Raw genomic sequence first — 19,422 nt, forward strand, 5'->3', positions numbered from 1 at the left:
GGAGCAGCAGCACGGGGGAGCAGCAGCATTTACAAGGAGCAGCAGCACGGGGGAGCAGCATTTACAAGCAGCAGCAGCATTTACAAGCAGCAGCAGCACGGGGGAGCAGCAGCACGGGGGAGCAGCAGCATTTACAAGGAGCAGCAGCACGGGGGAGCAGCAGCACGGGGGAAAAGCAGCATTTACAAGGAGCAGCAGCATGGGGGAGCAGCAGCATTTATAAGGAGCAGCAGCAAGGGGGAGCAGGAGCACGGGGGAGCAGCAGGAGAGGGGGCAGCAATCCTCCAACAGCGGATCAGAGAATCAGCACACAGAGGCGTAGACGAGAACAGAGCTGAGGCTGACTTGGCAGAAGTGGGGGCCAAATCTCTCACCTCAGTGCACCTCGATAATCTGCAAAGGTGAGCCATGCTGAAGACAACGCTTTCAGAACACTGTAATAATAAAACTGATCTATCTACGGAATTCCTGTCCATTTCTAATCTGAAAGATGCCAATCAAATCTTCTACTGCACGTATGCAGAATAAACCCTAGGGCACTATCTCTGCAGAGCACAGAACCATCTAGCAGCCGAGGGAGGTGGCTCCTGTGTAAGGCTTGGCACTGCATCTGGCTAAGGTCACAGAACGAAGGTTGGCGGCCCACGTGAGTGCTCACACACACACAGCACAAGAAAGCCAGGGGCCTGCCACCCTCCAATAAATTCCAGCAGAAGGCAAAGGACAGAAGCACAAAAATGTTTTACTGTACTTAGGAGAGAAAACAGATGTCTGTACTCGTCTTATAACAGAAGTCAGTTTGATGGAAATGAAAACCTACAAAGACAATTAAGACAGTATAAAAGGTGGATGAAAAACCAGGAGGTCATCAGGACCAGAGAAGGCTCCGTGGCAGGTGGGACAGAGAGTTCCACTGCAGGAACTCGGCTGATGAGAGTAAGTGGGGAGGAGAAGGACCATGAGTTTGAGGACTGGACTAGCTTAGTAACAGGCACCATGAAGAACGAGTAGGACAGTTAACCAGAATCATGCAAGTGCTGTGCAGTGTTGGGCAACACCTCAATTTATGCCAACAGGTACCAACTACCTCCTCGTAGGATTCGCTCCAACACTGCTCAGAAGCCTGGATGCAAAAGCAAAAGGACAGAAAGGTCAGGAGGTGTAAGCTTCTGGCAAGAGAGTGACTTAAAACCTGGACCACGGATTCTACGTGGACAAGGAGGGAAACAGAGACAGGAAGGAACTAATGGCTAAGTACAGAGCAAAGGAGTCCACTGATTACGGAGGTCTCAGTGAGATCAAAGGAGAGGCAGCGGGTGTAACTCTGTGGGACAAGGTGGACGGACAAGAGGATGTGGTCAAGGAGGGAATTTCTGACTTACTGATCTGAGCCATGAGTAGACAAGGTCTAGGAAGTGGGGAACTGAGGGGAGTTGGGGAGATCACTGGTGAAGACAAGCCCCAAAACCCATGCCGTCAGGGAAGGAGGTGGGTCATCCCGTGAAGCTGGGGCAGGGTGGAGAGCAATGAGGTAGTCATCAGTGATGAGTGGGAGTAATGAGGAAGTCAGCAGAGAAGACTTATAGGGGGGTGGGGGGCAAAAGGATGGTTAAACACACGGCTGATGCTCAAAAAAGTAGGGGATGGACAGGAAGGTGGAAAAGCAAAGACCCAGCGCAGCCAGGCCAGGCATGGGTGCCACCAGCCCACCTTCTGAATAGTTTTTCATCTCTGTAATGATGAAACTAACTTACCTAATCAGGTAGTTCTGCCAATTTTTAATCTGAAAGATGTTAACCGATCTTTCCCCTGCGTTTACACAAATAAATACTAGTAGTAGACTATTAGATTACTACAGGTTTCCCAAGATAAGATCTTCAGTGATGGGGCATTCATTTTAGAATCTTCCAAAGGATCAAACATTTATCCCACATGCTTACAGAGTATAAGTAAATTAACATTTCTATTAGATTTTTTCAAATGCCAAGTTTTTACCGTACTTTATACCAATTGAAAATAAGTGTTTGCCTCAAAATGGGAAATCTTTTTCCTTGTCGTTTAAATTGAAGATGCAGGGATCTGGTATATTTCTGCTATCTCCTCATCTTCTGGTATTTGTCACTGATTTGACCTATGAACTCATTTATGATGCGGCATTTATGTTAATAAATATTTCAAAGAGAGATCTGCCTCTTCCACCCCACTTGTTCGGGATTGTCTCCTTCGGGAAGATGTCACTGATACGACATCTCCATTCCCCATTTCCCCAGCTGGATGCTCCCCTGTTCTGCCAGAGCATTCCATAGGCAGCTCTGTTTCTGCACTTAACTACATTCGACTGTCAACCAAAATGAGCTTTATGACCTTCGACAAGTGCTTAACCTCTCCGGGCCCTAATTTGTTTTTATGTAAAATAGAGAAAATAATAGTAAGAACATCATAGGGCTTTTTTTTTTATCAATACATGAGTTAAAGTTAATGCCTAGGAAGCACTTAGAACAGTGCCTGGCATATAGTAAGTACTACAGAAGTGTTTGCTGTTCTTATAACAATCTTTATTTATGCGCCTCTCCTTGTGTACTTGTTAGCACCTTTAAAGTAAGAGACTGGGTCTTAATCTTTGTATCTCCAGCACCTAATACAGTGACTGGCAAATAGGAGACATGCAGTGAATGAATGCATGAATCAACTGATAAATCAATTTTTATTTCACAAAAAAAGTCACAGATATTAAAAATAATAAGCCAAATTATTATCTTATTTATAACCCCAGTGTAAAAATAACTTAAGGAAGTTCGTGAACTACAGCCTGACATTTCAAATATGTAATGAAATGAAAGAAGTTAAAGCTAAGGGTAGAATTGCATCATCAGTCCCACTAAAAGGTCATTGTCAAAATGGACTTAAGAATTAAGTAGCTTAGATACATTTTGACTCTAAGAATTAGTAAATTTTCACTTTCACTATAGGAAAAAAAAAGAGTCCAGAGGCTTGACTCTAGACCAGGGATTTGTTATAATTTCTTCCACAGATCTAGGTACCCAGGGAGGAGATAAAAAACCATAACAACAAGGTTCACCTACTTAATCTGTCACATTTCTGCAGTTAAAGTCTCAAAGTTGCTGGCGACAGAAGGGAATCGACTGAGGTATCCAAAAGAAAATTCAAATTATTGTGGCTAGAAGTTGGAAACGTTCATGAAGCCCTCAGGCCCTCAGAGTGGGGAGGTGGCTTCTCTCAGTCTCCAGTTAGAAAACAGCCAATCGCTAGATTTCATCTTGGGTTTAACATTTCTACAGAACACCTGATCTAGGATCACAGCATAGCCCTATTTAAAATTAGCACCACTAATGATTTAATATTATGGTTCTCTTCAGATTATCTCTGACACTATTGAAAACGAGCCTGTCATGTAACTAGTAGGACTTTCCTCTTTCACTGGCGCATGAAAAGAAGCCACCTTATTCATTAAGATGGAATTTAGTGCAAGTCCATGTTTTGTTTTCGTTTTTAATTTTTATTTTAACATCTTTATTAGAGTATAACTGCTTTACAATGGTGTGTCAGTTTCTGCTTTATAACAAAGTGAATCAGCTATACATATACATATATCCCCGTATCTCCTCCCTCTTGCATCTCCCTCCCTCCCACCCTCCCTATCCCACCCCTCTAGGTGGTCACAAAGCACTGAGCTGATCTCCCTGTGCTATGCGGCTGCTTCCCACTAGCTATCTATTTTACATTTGGTAATGTATACACGTCCACGTGACTATCTCACTTTGTCCCAGCTTACCCTTTCCCATCCCCGTGTCCTCGTCCATTCTCTACGTCTGCGTCTTTATTCCTGTCCTGCCCTTAGGTTCATCAGAACCTTTTTTTTGATTCCATACATATGTGTTAGCATACAAATGGTATTTGTTTTTCTCTTTCTGACTTACTTCACTCTGTATGACACATGCTAGGTCCATCCACCTCACTACAAATAACTCAGTTTCGTTGCTTTTTATGACTGAGTAATATTCCATTGTATATATGTGCCACATCTTCTTTATCCATTCATCTGTTGATGGACACTTAGGTTGCTTCCATGTCCTGGCTATTGTAAATACAGCTGCAGTGAACATTGTGCTACATGACTCTTTTTGAATTATGGTTTTCTCTGGGTATATGCCCAGTAGTGGGATTGCTGGGTCATATGGTAGTTCTATTTTTAGTTTTTTAAGGAACCTCCATACTGCTCTCCATAGTGGCTGTATCAATTTACATTCCCACCAACAGTGCAAGAGGGTTCCCTTTTTTCCACACCCTCTCCAGCATTTATTGTTTGTAGATTTTTTGATGATGGCCATTCTGACCGGTGTGAGACAATATCTCACTGTAGTTTTCATTAGTGCAAGTCCATGTTAAAGAAAGTCTGGGAGCATTAGTGTTTCACAGAGGAAGAGGAATATTTATCATATCCTCATGGACATCCAAGTAGAAACCTATTTAAGAAGGATGAGAGTGAAGAGTTGGAGGAAAACCTTTAGCAAACCGAGGTTGTGTCTACTTGGTGGAAGAGTCCCTCACTCCCTTCCACATTTTCCCTCAAGCCACAGAGCATTACACTTCAGCAACCATCTAAGGGAGACTGAAACAACTAACACATAAGGAGAGAGATAAATTTAAGTGTGAACACTGAAAGAAGAAACAAATGATTAATAGACTTCCCTGGTCCCCATGCTGATATTCTGATAATAACAAAACTCAGATACAGGCATGTGAAAAGATTATCTGCGTTTCCAAATAACTTCACGGCTAAATGAAATCACTTCAAGCAGTAATCTTCTATTCTGCTTTCCCAAATAAGCCAGCATTAATATATACAAACACTCCCATCAGAGAAAGAGCATCAAGAAGATACAGCACAATTGACATATTTACACTATTAAATGTAAAATAGATAGCTAGTGGGAAGCAGCCGCATAGCACAGGGAGATCAGCTCGGTGCTTTGTGACCACCTAGAGGGGTGGGATAGGGAGGGTGGGAGGGAGGGAGACACAAGAGGGAGGAGATATGGGGATATATGTTTATGTATAGCTGACTCACTTTGTTATACAGCACAAACTAACACACCATTGTAAAGCAATTATACTTCAATGAAGATGTTAAAAAAAAAAAGACAGCACAAAACATACACATATCTTAATAGTGTGCTTTTCTATAATTATTAAGCATTTTGATTTACTTATTTTAAATGAAAAAAATGAAAACTGAGGTTTTCAATCTGACAGGGATTGCATCTGAGGATTAAAATGTCCAAGTACATACCTCTTAACTCCTCATCTTTTAACTGCTGCATAAATGGTTGCCGAGGAAATGTCCCGACTGGATGAAGAGGCACAAGTGAACTCTCGTTTCCAAGCTTGCAGGTATGACTCACTACCTTTGCTCCCACAAAGTAGGTCCTCCTGAGTTCTTAGAGGCACATATTTCTGCAACCTGGATGACAATTTTAAAAAAGGAGAATGATTATTTATTTTGAATATATGTTTCTAAGAGTAACAGAGGTTAAGGGCAAGTCCCTATTCACATCAAGTTTAGAAGAGAAGTGCGTATTCTCAAATGTGCCCGTACAATTTATAGCAGGTAGTTATGGAGGATTATTTTTATGGCAGTATGCTAACAAGACAGTGATTAAACATTATAATGAGAGAACAGAGAAAACACTGGAACAGTAAGACCACAGAGACACCTGCCAAAGAAGAATCCGGTTACAGGGGTACGACCCCACAAACGACTGAGACCTAGCCCGAGTTCAGGTTCCCTGAGAATTCTTGTAACCTAGCTACACCTGTGCACAGAATGACACCATGACATCGTTAAATAGTGACAAGAAAACACAGCGCAGATCGTCACATGCCACCAGGTATGCAACCTGGGGCAAGGGCACTTCTGAAGGTTCTATTTTAACCGCAGCAGATGCACTGAAGCAGCCTGGAGTAGCAGGTTCAGCCTGCAGATTTCTGAGGGAGGACAGAACCTTACGTAATTACAGCATATTAGGGCAGAGATGCTGAGGACAGCCTCAAGGCCGAGGCCAAGTCCAGGTGGTACCCTGGGTTCTGACACTGCTTCTGGTGTCTCGGGACAGAGACGGACCACGCCTGGAAGGAGAGGGTGGGGGACCAGGCCCAGGGCTGGAGGCAGAGGGGGCCCAGCGCCCACTGGAAGGGTCGCGGCTCTCCTCCCTGAGCTCTTCCTCTAAAATCTTTTCACCTTCATCCTAACATAACCATCTTTTCTTTTATTGTGGCAAGAAAATTTTTCATTTAAATTTAAAAAGTTAAAACCGCCTCTTCTGGAGGAAAAGCAACTGCTAATTCCCACCTCCACCCCGCAGCTATGCTTCTGTCTCAGAGCTGCTCCAGGTGGAGGGGCTGGGGAGGAGGGGGGCAAAGGAGGAGACAGACTGAACTCAGAGCTCTCATTTTTCCCCTGGAGAGTTAAAATATTCTACTAACTTCCACCCCTGCTGCTGCAGCCTCACACTGCAGCTAATCCCCTCCCCACACTGATGGGTGGGGTTGAAGATTCCCTCAGTGACTCCCTATTGCCTTCAGGATAAAAATCCAAACTCTCCTCAGCTTAGGTTACAAAGCTCTTCACCAGCAGATCCCTGAAAACTCACGTGCACTCCACTGTGACCTTGAACCTATAAAAGAAAAACTGCCCCAAACCTGGTCTGGAACAGAACCAAATTGCCTACTGTAAAATTCACAACATCCTAGTGAAAAGACATCAACAGCATTCCAGATAAAATGCTTTTTTCTAGGCAACTTTCTAATGAACTTGAAGAAGATTGTTTGTTCTGGGAACTCACTACCACCCACCCAGTTGACTTGTCAGCTATCAGAGTCTAAGGATTTATAACCAGACATTCTTTTCAATGATGATTTAATCATTCTTCCTACCAAGAGGGATTCTCTGAATACACCTACCATGGGCCTCTTCCCTTGCGTTGCAAAACTGTAATAAAACGCTGCCACGTGCTCATAACTCAACTGTCTGAGAAGTTTTCTTTAACAAACACTAACCTCAAGCAGGTCCTGACACCCTGCGGTTTCCAGCATGTTCCTCAGTCTCTAGACTGTATAGGCCTTTGAATAGGCAGCAACCTCCCCCGGGAGCACCTCCAGAGCCTACATATCCCCTGGCTCTCACTCTCCTTCCTTTACTATAACCCCCCTCTTCTCCCCCATCTTCCAGCCTCCCAAACCTAGGTCATCTATCAGTTTCTCCGGAACCATCTGCCATGAGTGTCTGGACTGCAGGCCTTCCCAGGCGCTTCTGTATCAAAGCTGTTACCACACTGCACTCTATTTATCTCCCTAGACTGGAAGCTTACTGAGGACAGTGCTGGGCCTTTTTATTTCTGTTATCTCTCACCTTATCACAGAGCCTGGTTCAAAATGAGCACGTAATAAATGTTTGTTGAATGAATGAATGTAGGAGAGAGATGAAGCTGAAAAAAAATTTTTTACTGCATGAGGTATTCACTGTGCAGCTTCAAAACCGCCCCTGAGATGCAGTGTGGTTCTGGACTGAGGGGGGCTGGACTCCACAAGGCAGCCCATGCAGCGCTCTCCAGCAGACCGGCTCAGAGCAGGCACGTAAGGACCCCGTAAGGACTGTCCCAAGTCCACTGGAGGGCACAGACAGCTCAGCAGGAGGTGGTTCAAATGCACAATTCCCTGAAGTTTTGCAACCAGAGGAAAACCAGAGGGGATCTTAGAGGAGAAGCAACATAAAAAGGGGGGCAATAGAAGATGGGTAACAGTTTCAAGGTACCCTCAGAGATGGAATCTTCCTGGCATAGGAACACCAAAATTTAGTTCTTCGTGAAAATATGTTAAGTAGGGTTTTGAGATATAAAGACCTGCGGAAGCACCAGGAAAACTCAGGAGAAACTTTTGTTGCTGTTGTTTTTTACTCCTGGTTGGCTTTTGGATGGGGCTGGGAGGACTTGTAAATGCCTTAAGGGAAAGACAGCCTCTGTTCCATGCCCACCTCCCCCAGTACTCCATATCTCTTTCCCCAACAACAAACCCCACCGAGGCCCGGGCATGGCATGGAGGACGAGGCAGAGGACGCCCAGGCACCCTGCCTCCTGTGTACCAATTATGAGATTTCCTCTCATCGAAGACAACTTCCATTCGGTACTAAGTTGTTTTTGCAAATGCGCGTGCAGAGTGGTGGAGTGGACGGCCGCTTCCTGTTTGCTGCTGGGGTTCTCACATGTCCCTGGCGGGACAAGGTAATGGAGTCAACGGGAGTGTAAACATAACCCTGTCCCCCCAGAAGCCATGGCTTCGCCCACGCAGCTCAGGAAAGTGCAGCACAGCGCAGGTGGTCCACACACAAGTTCTCTGGCCTTCTTCCGAGTATACCAATTACCTATGGTACGTCATGGATCTTCAACCTGGTATAGTTTCCCCAAAATGGCTCAACATTTAATATCTTTTTGAAGAGCACTTCTAGTCCTTAGGAATCTGACCTGACTGTAAGTGCAGGACACATATCTGCCAGATCTGAGCAGTAAAACTCTGCCTGCCTCTGAGCATGAAGGACAGGAGAGCCTGCAGCTAACCAGAGAGGGGCCGGTTCGTGCAGCGAAAGGCAGCTGACGGGGCCTCCTGTCTCCAAAGCTCTCTAGAGTTTTCTTTACTTACTGCAGAAAAAAGAGCCAGCATATATCCAAAGATCTTACATTTAACGGGCCTTTAACCGACCTGAGAACAAATTAATTTTTTCTCTTTCATTTTATAAAGCTCAGCCTTTCTCATTCTTGCACATCTATACTTAGAAAAAAGAATGAGTAATATTAAAACACAGTACCAGTATGCTGAACAGCACTGACACAACAGATAGAAAACGTATGCAGTACTGTCCTCCATTCCACACATATATGAAAGCTTCTAAAGAGACTTATTATAGAACACGTGGGAATTCCCCACATGAATCTAAGACTCTTTTGACTGACTGAAAGTAGAATTGAGGGGCCAGGGAAGGGACTTCCCCTGCCGTTGATTAAAAACATTATTCTGTTTTTGAGTTGTCATACCAAGTTGACCATGAAGTGAACAAAAGCCCCCTTAAAATGTACTTTTTGAACTTTCTCTTCTAGTACTGGATTCTAAGATGGGCTTACAGACACAATCCTCTGACACACTAAAAACAATTTCTTAAGTAAGTTCACAATCGTAAGAAGAAGGAACATGAAGTTCTAATGTTCTGAAAACACACTTTAACCAGTCCACCTTAATGAAACGTGCACACCTATGGATGAAATGAAGTGTCTACAAATGTGGATTTGCAAAGTCAGTCATTTTCGGCATCACAAACTTATTACAGGGTTTTTTTGAAATAGTAGGTTCCTTAAGAGCACATACAATGATGATTTGATGAACAAAAACAATTTTTATATATATCATTTCAAGAACGTTCCTATTATATGCCAAAACAATAAAATATTCTTCTTCTTTCATTCTTCTTTAGAAATGGACTTGAAGTGAAAATGTAAAGTCATTTGAGTTCAAAAAACTAATCAGACAAAAAAAATCAAATTAATTGAGAATTTCACCCCACAGACAACACAACAAGCAATCTGTAATGTGAACTCCTAAGGTTTGAACTGAGTAGCCCACGTGGTACGAGGATGTAGCACACAGGATATGAAGATTTTTAAATAAAACCAATAAAGCAAGTATACAAAGACTGGGAGAAACATAGTTACTAACTACTTCAAGTCCTTTTTAGGCCTAGGCAGTTTTTATTTATTCTTAAGGCTTTAAACACAAAGTACAAAAAATAGTACAAAAAATAATAGGCATGGTTTAAATATAACAGGGTCCAGACAGATAGGACAATTAACAAGTCTCTTAAATTAGGACTACACTCTGCTTACTGACTTGCTTCCAAAGAGTAGAGTATGCTAAGGGGTGGGGTGGGGTGGGGAGAATACATTTACAGTGGAGGAACCTTGCAAACACTACCCTGGCCAGGTGACCAAGGTCAGCAACATCAGGGAGAAGTCGTGATGATGGCATGTTCCCTGCACACAACGTGATGAGAGTATCACTTCACCTCTGTGGTCTTCCTCTTAAAACCCCACAACCCCAGGCTAATAATCAGAAAAACATGAGAGATATCTGAACTGAGGAACGTTCTACAGAACGTCTTACCAGTATTCCTCAAAACTGACATCATCAAAACTAAGGAAAATCTAAGAAACTGTCACAGACCAGAGGAACTTAAGAAGACATGATGACAAGATGTAATGTGATATCCTGGGTGGATCCTGGAACAGAAAAGGGGTATTACGGAAAAACTAGTGAAGTCTGAATAAAATGTGGATTTTAATTAGTTAATACTAATGTACCAATGTACCAATGCTTGTTCCTTAATTGTGACAAATATGATAAGGTAAAAGTTATCAACTGGGGTAACTGGGTGGGGGATGTATGGAACTCTCTGTACTATCTTTGCAACTTTTCTGAAAGTATTCTAAATAAATAGTTTATTCAAACTTTTAAAAACTCCGTCCACGGCACCAATGCCTGGCGCTTCAGGTGGGTGCTGCAACACTGGCTTGCACCAACAGGGAAAAACACAGGCGAGGACCCCGGCCACTCCGTATGCTGACCGACTTCGGCCAATTTGGGAACCTAAGATGCCAGGGACCACAGATGGTGTGCATGTGAAACAGGAACAGACATCTCTGAGTGCCTAACACCCCCATTTGAAGTGAAAAATAGGCAATTTTATGCAAGAAAAAAAGACAAAGCCTAAATGCGTTGGCCTGGAGCCACCAGTGCTCTGTGAAAACACACGACAAACCAGCCTCTAGCCTTCACTTAGCAAGTAGCACTGCCAGAATCCAAGCAGGTGTGAAAAAGAGTTATGCAGCCTTCCCTCCCATACCCTACAGGCTCTGTGTCCTATTTCCTTACCACAAAAAAGGTAAATCAGAGAAGGGGAGGCACAGAATTCCCTTAAAGATTTGTAGGAGGAAGACCATTAAAAGACTTTTCTGGCCAAGGAGTACACAACTCTAGTTTCAAAAATCTGTCCAGCCAGGGCACATGGTACCATGTGAGCCATGTTCTGCAGGGGGGAGGTGAAGCCCCTGAAGTGCTGCTCAATGTAGAAAGACACTTGTCTACAGAATAAACATGTGGCATGCCTCCGTTTGCTGCGATGGATTTCCTTCATTGCCTTGAATTTTAATCGAAAAAGAAATCTGGGGATTTATCTTCTCTAACCAAAAAGTTCCAGAATTCATAAGCTGGATGAATATGCAGTACTCGTTAGGCCAGGAAATTAAAATACAAATGACTAAATTTTTTTCAGAAAACTAACACACTGTCAGTCAAAATCATAACAGTTCTAGAGGGAAAGTGACCAACTATTTAAAGTTTATCTGAAAGAGAAATGATGTAGAAATATCCCAGACAAATCTAAAAAATAGTAATACGCTGCTGCTGATGAAGCAGGGTGTTCTAACAGCTCCCGTACTTAAGACAGTGTGGTGTGTATCTGGAATCAACAGACGGACCCATGGAAGAGTAACATGCCCGAAAATACAACAAATATTAAAAATTGGTTCATTTACTCAAACGTCTATCGCGGTATGCGCACTGCTGATGGTTCCTTGACAGTGAAACAAAAAAGGCAAAGTCAGACCAAAAGGACAAAGTATGTGAATACGGCCAAGCCCATGGGGTAAGTTAGATGTTTTTCTCACATCTTACCTCTAAATCTATTTCAGATAAATGTTTAATTATATAACAGCCTAGCATTACAAGAATAAAACACAGGTGAATATTTATACATAATTTAGTGATGGGAAAGATGTAAGTTCAAGAATAATCATTGTGAACTGTGTTAATCTGTCAACAGGGGCATGATTAAATAAATGGATGGTTACGTAGACCTTAAACTGTTGATTAAGAAATGTATTTACTAACATGCAAAATGTCAGTATTTAGTAAAAAGGTAAGGTATAAAAATTATGTGTGCAGTACAAATACCTAGATATAGATATTAAAGATGACATTGACAGGAAACATCTATTCTGCAAAGGTGTCAAGACTCCTCAAATTAATCTATAAAGTCAACGCATGAACTCAATCCAAGGAAGATTCTTCTTGTAATCTAAGTCTAAAATGCATGTCAGACAAAAGGCAAAAAGTAGGGACAATTTTAAAGAAGAACAAGGAGAAGGGAGGATTTACCCTACCAGACAATAAGATACAATAAAGAAATAAAGATATCATAAAGAAAGTGTAGAACTGAAGCAAGAAAAAAACCCCAATAAAACAAAAAAGACCTACATAGATGGAAACTTGACGTGGCAAGATGGCACTGCACGTCAGTAGAGAAAAGATGCACCATTGATAAATGCTGCTAGGAAAACTGGATGTCCATGGGAAAATAAAATGAGGTAACTACAACTCACAATGTACACACAACTCCATTTTAGATGGATTGCAGGTGAACCTGTGAAAAGCAAAACTTTTAGTAGAAAACAGAGGAGAATATTTTTATATGACCTCAGCCTAAGGAAGAATTTTTCAAATAAGACACAAAGAAACAATGCAAAAAGGACTGATTAAATTTGACTGCATAAAAGGAAACTCCTGGGCTTCCCTGGTGGCGCAGTGGTTGAGAGTCCGCCTGCCGATGCAGGGGACACAGGTTCGTGCCCCGGTCCGGGAAGATCCTACATGCCACGGAGCGGCTGGGCCCGTGAGCCATGGCCGCTGAGCCTGCGCGTCCAGAGCCTGTGCTCCACAACGGGAAAGGCCACAACAGTGAGAGGCCCGCGTACCACAAAAAAACAAGGAAACTCCTATTCAACAAAAAGCATTATTTAAAAAGTGAATGATCAAGCCCCAAACCAGGAGAAGATAACTGTACACATATAGACAGCAAAGAAGGGGTAATAAAGATTGTTTAAATTAATAAGAAAAGGAAACCAATAGGAAAAGGGGGCACATGACTGGCATACACACTTCACTGAAGACACTCAAGTAGCTACATTCTCAATCTCACTAGTAATCAACAAAATTTTTATTAAAACCACAGTGAGATACCATTTTATACCCATCAAACGGCAAAACTGAAATCTGACAATGCCAAGTGTTTGTGAGGATACGGAGCAAGGTACAAGCACTGTAGAGAGCAGTTTCATTACAGTTACTCAGTTTGAAGTGGTGCACATTCTAAGACCCAGGAATTTTCTGGTTATATACCCCAGATGAACTAAGTACATGCACTAAGGAGATACAAAAAAATGCTTACAGCCACATTTTTCAGTAGTGAAAAAATTGCAAAACTTAAAATGTCTCTCGACAGGAAAATGTATTTTAAAAAGGTGACGTATTTATGAAACAGAATACTGTAAAAACAAATAAAATGAGTGACTACAGCTATAGATATTAGCATGAGTAAATCTCAGAAACATAATATTGGACCAAAAAGGCAAGCTATGATGATGCACATGATATGTACCAAGTGATGGATGCTGAGATGTGCTGCTCAGGTCTCCCTTTATGGATGAAGGGCTTATTCCCCCAGCTACTGGGAGTGCTGCAGGCTGACAGCCCTCAGCTGAAAAGAGTCACCTTGTCAAAGTCAGGTCCCCTCTCCCGGGGCAGCCTATGCCTGATAACTGGTCACAGCGAGGCTACGAATGCTTGGCTCCTCGCCCCAACTTAGGACAATTCTGAAGGGCTGTCCCACCTCCAGGGCTCCCTCTGGCATTGGCTAAGGCCTTTCTTATGACTGCACTGCAGCCTAATTTCTCTCTCTCTGCCCAATCCCACATCCTTCTCTCTCACAGGTGTTAATCCTAAAATCTCCTTAATAAACCTCCTGCCTGTTAATTTCCTTCTCAGAGTCTGCTTTCCTTGGAGCTCTCCTTTCAACAGGTACAATTTATATCTTGTTTGAAAACATGTACCACACAAATTTAAGAAGACTGAAATCATACCAAGTATTTGTTCTGACCACAATGGAACAAAACTAGAAATCAATAGCAGAAGAAAAACTGGAAAATCCACAAGCATGTGGAAATTAACAACAGTCTTGAACAGCCAACGGGTCATAGAAGAGATCAAAGGGGAAATTAGAACTATCTTGAGGCAAACGAAAAGGAAAACACAACGTACTGAAATTTATGGGATATAATAAAATCAATACTAAGAGGGAAGTTTATAGTGGTAAACACCTACATTAGAAAAGAAGAAAGATCCCATATAAACAAGCTAAACTTATACCTCAGGGAACTAGAAAAACAAGAACAAACTAAGCCCAAAGTTGGCAGAAGGAAGGAAATAATAAAGATTAGAGCAGAAATAAACAAAATAGAGAGTAGAAAAACAATAGGGAAAAATTAACGAAAGAGTTGGCTTTTTGAAAAAAATCAGCAAAACTGACAAAACATTTAGCTAGACTAAGAAAAAAAGAAAACTCAAATAAATAAAATCAGAAATGAAAGAGGAAACGTAACAACTGATACTGCAGAGACAAAAAGGATTGTAAGAGACCGCAATGAATAATTATATATCAACAAACTGGATAACACAGAAGAAGCAGAAAAATTCCAAGAAACCTACAACCCACCAAGACCAAATCACGAAGAAGACCAAATCTGAAGAGTGTTAAGGAGGCTGAATCAGTAGTCAAAAACTTCCCAACAGGGCTTCCCTGGTGGCGCAGTGGTTGAGAGTCCGCCTGCCGATGCAGGGGACACGGGTTCGTGCCCCAGTCCGGGGAGATCCCACGCGGCTGGGCCCGTGAGCCATGGCCGCTGAGCCTACACATCCGGAGCCTGTGCTCTGCAACGGGAGAGGCCACGACAGTGAGAGGCCCACGTACCGAAAAAACAACAACAACAAAAAAAAAACTTCCCAACAAAGAAAAGCACAGGACCAATGGTCACTGGTGAATTCTATCAAGTAGTTAAAGAAGTATTAAAGCTAATTCTTCTCAAACTGGTACTGGCATAAAGACAGACACGTTGACCAACGGAATAGAGAAAGACTCCAGATATAAATCCACGCATATAGGTCAGTAGATCTTCAATAAGGGTGCCAAGAATACACAAAAGGGAAAAGACAATCTCTTCAATAAATGACGTTGGGAAAACTGGATATCCACATGCAAAAGAATGAAATTGTACGCTTATCTTATGTTGTATACAAAAGTCGACTCAAAATGGATTAGACTTAAACATTAAGACCCAAAACTGTAAAACTCCTAGGAGAAAACATAGGGGAAAAGCTTCATGACACTGGTCTTGCAACAAAACCAAAAACAGACAAACATCTGTACATTAAACTAAAAAGCTTTTGCACAGCGAACAATCTAACAGAGTGAAAAGGAGTACCTACAGTATGAGGGAAAATAGTTACAGATCACATATCTGATAAAGGGTTAATATCCATGATATTTAAGGGCTGTTACAACTCAACAGCATAAATAAATAGATACACAAATAGATAAATAAATAAGTTAAATGATTAAAAATGTGCAAAGGACTTGAATAGGCTTTTCCCCAAAGAAGACATACACATGGCCAACAGGTATATGAAAAGATGCTCAACATCACTAATCTTCAGGGAAATGCAAATGCACAATGAGATGTCACCTTACACCTGTCAGAATAGCTATTATTAAACACACACACACACACACACACACACACACCAAAAAAAGCAAATGTTGGTAAGGATGTGAAGAAATTGGAACCCTCGTGCACTGTTGCTGGGAACGTAAAATGGTGCAGCTGGTATGGAAAACAGTATGGAGGTTTCTTAAAATATTAAAGATAGAACTACCATATGATCCAGCAACTCCACATCTGGATATTTATCCAAAACAACTGAAATCAGGATCTCAAAGAGATATTTGCACTCGCATATTTACTACAGCTAACAGGTGGAAACAACCTAAATGTCCATTGATGGATGAAGGGATAAAGAATATGTGTAATAAAATATTAATCAACCCTAAAAAAGAAGGAAATCCTGTCATATGGGACAACATGGATGGACCTTGAGGACATTATGCTAAGTGAAATAAGCCAGTCATAGAAAGACAAATACTGCATGGTTTCCATTTGTATGCGGCACCTAAGGTACGCAAACTCACAGAAGTTCAAAGTAGCATGATGGCTGTCAGGGGAAATGGGAGTTGCTGTTTTAGTGTGTATAGTTTCAGTTGTGCAAGATGAAAAAGTTCTAGAGCTCTGCTGGACAACACAGTAGTTACAGTTAATAATGTACTGAACACTTAAGAAATTTGTTAAGAGCGTAAAAAAAAAAAATACAGGTACCACAATTCTATCTACGTTTAGGAATACATCCATATGTAACAGAAGCGTAAAAACATTCAAGAGAATGATAAAAACCAAATTCAGGGTAGTTACCTCTGTAAGGTAGAAAAAGGAGACAGGCTTAGGAAGGACACACACAGTGTTTTACTAATTACATAACACTTTAATTATATACATTCCTTATGCTTTCTTTATATGCTTGAAATATTCCATAATTTTTAAAAGTAACTTTAAAGGAAGAGCTTGCCCCTCTTATCAGCTATTCTCTACCTTTTTTTTACCAAAATAAAGAAGACGGATGACATTCATGTGGAAAAGAGTTTAGCACGGGGTGTTCCCATATTTTGAAACAAGATCACATTTCATGGTGAAAGCAAAGAAAACAGAGCTACAGAGTTCTTTTTTCTTTTATATTCTTTCTCTTTAAAACGTTGCAATCTCAAAGTATTTAACATGTTTTTAACTCCTTAGAGTGTACCAGGAAGATGGTTTGAAATTGGCTGCCACACAGATAAAGTGCATAATTTTCTACAGTATTTCCACTTCTCTTTCTCCTGCTCAAGAAACTATCAGATTCAAATGAGAGAGAAATTATTAGGCTAACTTTGCTTTTGTCACATTTCAAACACAGCAGCGCGATAATTTGAACCTGGGCAGTCTGCCTCTGAACTTGGATAGTGTTTATTACCAGGAACAAACCCCAGAGAAAACTTCTAAAAGTAGGATTCAGAGTAAAAGGAGATGCCTATGGATCATTCTTTCTAAATTCAGAACATTTTCCAATACAAAAAGTGTTAAAAGTACAATTACAGTTATGTAAAACACAACATGCTCATGATTTTTGTATTTATAATAAAAAATACTAGCAAAATAAAGGGGTTGCCTGGATAATTTAAATTAAAGAACATTCACATGAAACAGTCACATAGCTGAGATGAAATGATTTCCCTAAATTTATCAGAATAATTCCACAACTGCCAGTGTCACTGTATTTGTACAGCTCTGATCTTGTCAATTGTAAAGATTTCACTGTATATTAAAATTAGTTCCACGTCCCTAGGGTTGGTTCACAGAACAATGTTCTTCCTTGTCCCCCACCCAACTTTCTGAGCTATGTATGACAGCAAAACATCAAAGAACTCAGAAACTCAAACAAAGGGAAAAAAGTGCACGGAGGGAGGCAGGATGAAAACATTCAAATTTTCCTAATTTGGGGCAAACAGATTTTGTACATATCCAAGGCACTGAGAACAAACAATCCAACTTATCTTTAACCAACATTAATCACTCAAGACCACTACTAAGAAACTAAACTTTGGGTTCTATTATTTGTTTGATATAACCGATTTATAAACACATTTGCAAAGAAGGAGGAAAACAAAATTAATAAAACTTCTGAGATATAGGCAAAAAAAGAAAAAAGGTTGTTGACTGGCAATGGAAATCTGTAATGATCTATGTCGCGAAAGTTTTCACATCTTAAAGGGATCTTATTCACAATCCTTCCCTTCACATCACTTTATGTTTCGAGTACCTCTTTCCCTTGGCACTGTCAAAATAATCTTTTTCTTTCACATTTTCCCAGCAATCTACTTGTCCCTAACTTTTCAGCCACATCTTGCAAAGGAATTCAGGCCTCAGCTCCGGTTAGCAACAACACAGGCACGCCCTCCTGTGGCACAAAAGAAAACTGCCTGCTTACATTGGCACTCATGCCCAAGAAGTTATTTCTGAGTTTCAGAGCACTGGAGCATGTACTTCATTGCCTGTGTTTTTATAGACAAGGAAACAGCCTAACTGAGGTCAAGCAACTTACTTCCTCAAGGTACCTCAACCAAGAGTACATTTAAAGCAGGATCTGACCACATATTATTAAAAGATAAGTTGGAAGCAGTAAGTAAAACCTAATTTTAACTTCTGTTTTATGTAGTTTCAAAGCAACCGTTTACACAGTATCTTTGGCTTAATGTAATATATTCATGATCATTAAAAAAGACAGGAAAGTGCATAGTGGGCAAAAATTTTCAGAAAGAAGAGGAGTTATTTTCCAAATTAGTTTTCAATATTCTCAAAAAGTATAGAGTATTATTTTGTGTATCATGGATCTATTTGTTACCAGTGTACTTCTTTCAAAAGGACAAGGTAGAAATGATTAGAATTTCCAAAATAATAATTCGTCATCCTCATTTACATGCTAATGTCAATGGATATGAATAAGAATTTATGCTTTGTGTTTAGGCATATCAAAAAATTTTAAACCCGTTGATTTCCAAATACTTTTATTATTAATCTTTATCAAGAATTAATAGGATTAAAAGTACCTCCTTTACAGGGTTATTTTAAAAGTTAAATGAGCTAATACATATAAAGGATGGAGCAGTCTTTTCTAAAATTTACCCTTTTCATCTTCTTTGGACCAAAGAAGTATAAAGAATGTACTTTATATATGATAAAAAATGTGGAGACAAGAGGTCAAGTAGATAAAAGTAATAAAAAGGAATTACTAAATTCTTAAACATGATAGGTTTTCATGTCCAAGCATTATTCCTCTCTGTGATTGCCCTGAAGTTTTCAACAGTGATTTTACCTGTAAACATGAGATCCACTAAAGCCCGAGATAATGAACAAACACAGACATCCCCAAGACCACGTCAGTTTTCACTTTCCTCCCTAATGCTCCATGTGTGTTCCCCCAGGGGATGATGGGTCACAGAGGGGCATCTTTAAAGTTCAGTCAGGTGTATGCAAATAGCTGCACTCCTCTGATAAAACCTCTAGAGTGAATTATTGGTTTCCCAAAGCAACAATCAAAACAAATAAACCTCCTGGGTGTCTTGTATTCTCACCTGGTGTGAATGGTATCACCACTTGTTGAGATGGCCAAGGGCAAAGTTGAACTAATCCTTGATGTCTTTTTCTCCTACATTCTTCAAATTCTGCCAGTCACAAAGTCAAGTCACTCGGACTCACTGCATCTCTTGACCCTAGTCTCTCTTCTTTAAACCCCATTAATGCCACAGCTTTAAGGTCCTCGCAACTC

General features: G+C 40.9%; 1 long non-coding RNA gene across 4 annotated transcripts in view; it reads right to left on the bottom strand.

The window, feature by feature from the left end:
• LOC114901663 overlaps nt 1-19,422 on the bottom strand; it is a 145,928-nt gene that overhangs the window by 115,843 nt on the left and 10,663 nt on the right. For all 4 annotated transcript variants that reach the window (XR_003795246.1, XR_003795245.1, XR_003795247.1 and 1 more), the window contains exon 2: nt 5,312-5,482. This is a non-coding gene — a long non-coding RNA (uncharacterized LOC114901663). The remainder of the gene's footprint in view (nt 1-5,311; nt 5,483-19,422) is intronic.

This window comes from Monodon monoceros, unplaced genomic scaffold (assembly GCF_005190385.1).
Source record: "Monodon monoceros isolate NGI ecotype Baffin Bay Population unplaced genomic scaffold, NGI_Narwhal_1 Super_Scaffold_2, whole genome shotgun sequence".
Taxonomy (NCBI): Eukaryota; Metazoa; Chordata; class Mammalia; order Artiodactyla; family Monodontidae; genus Monodon; species Monodon monoceros.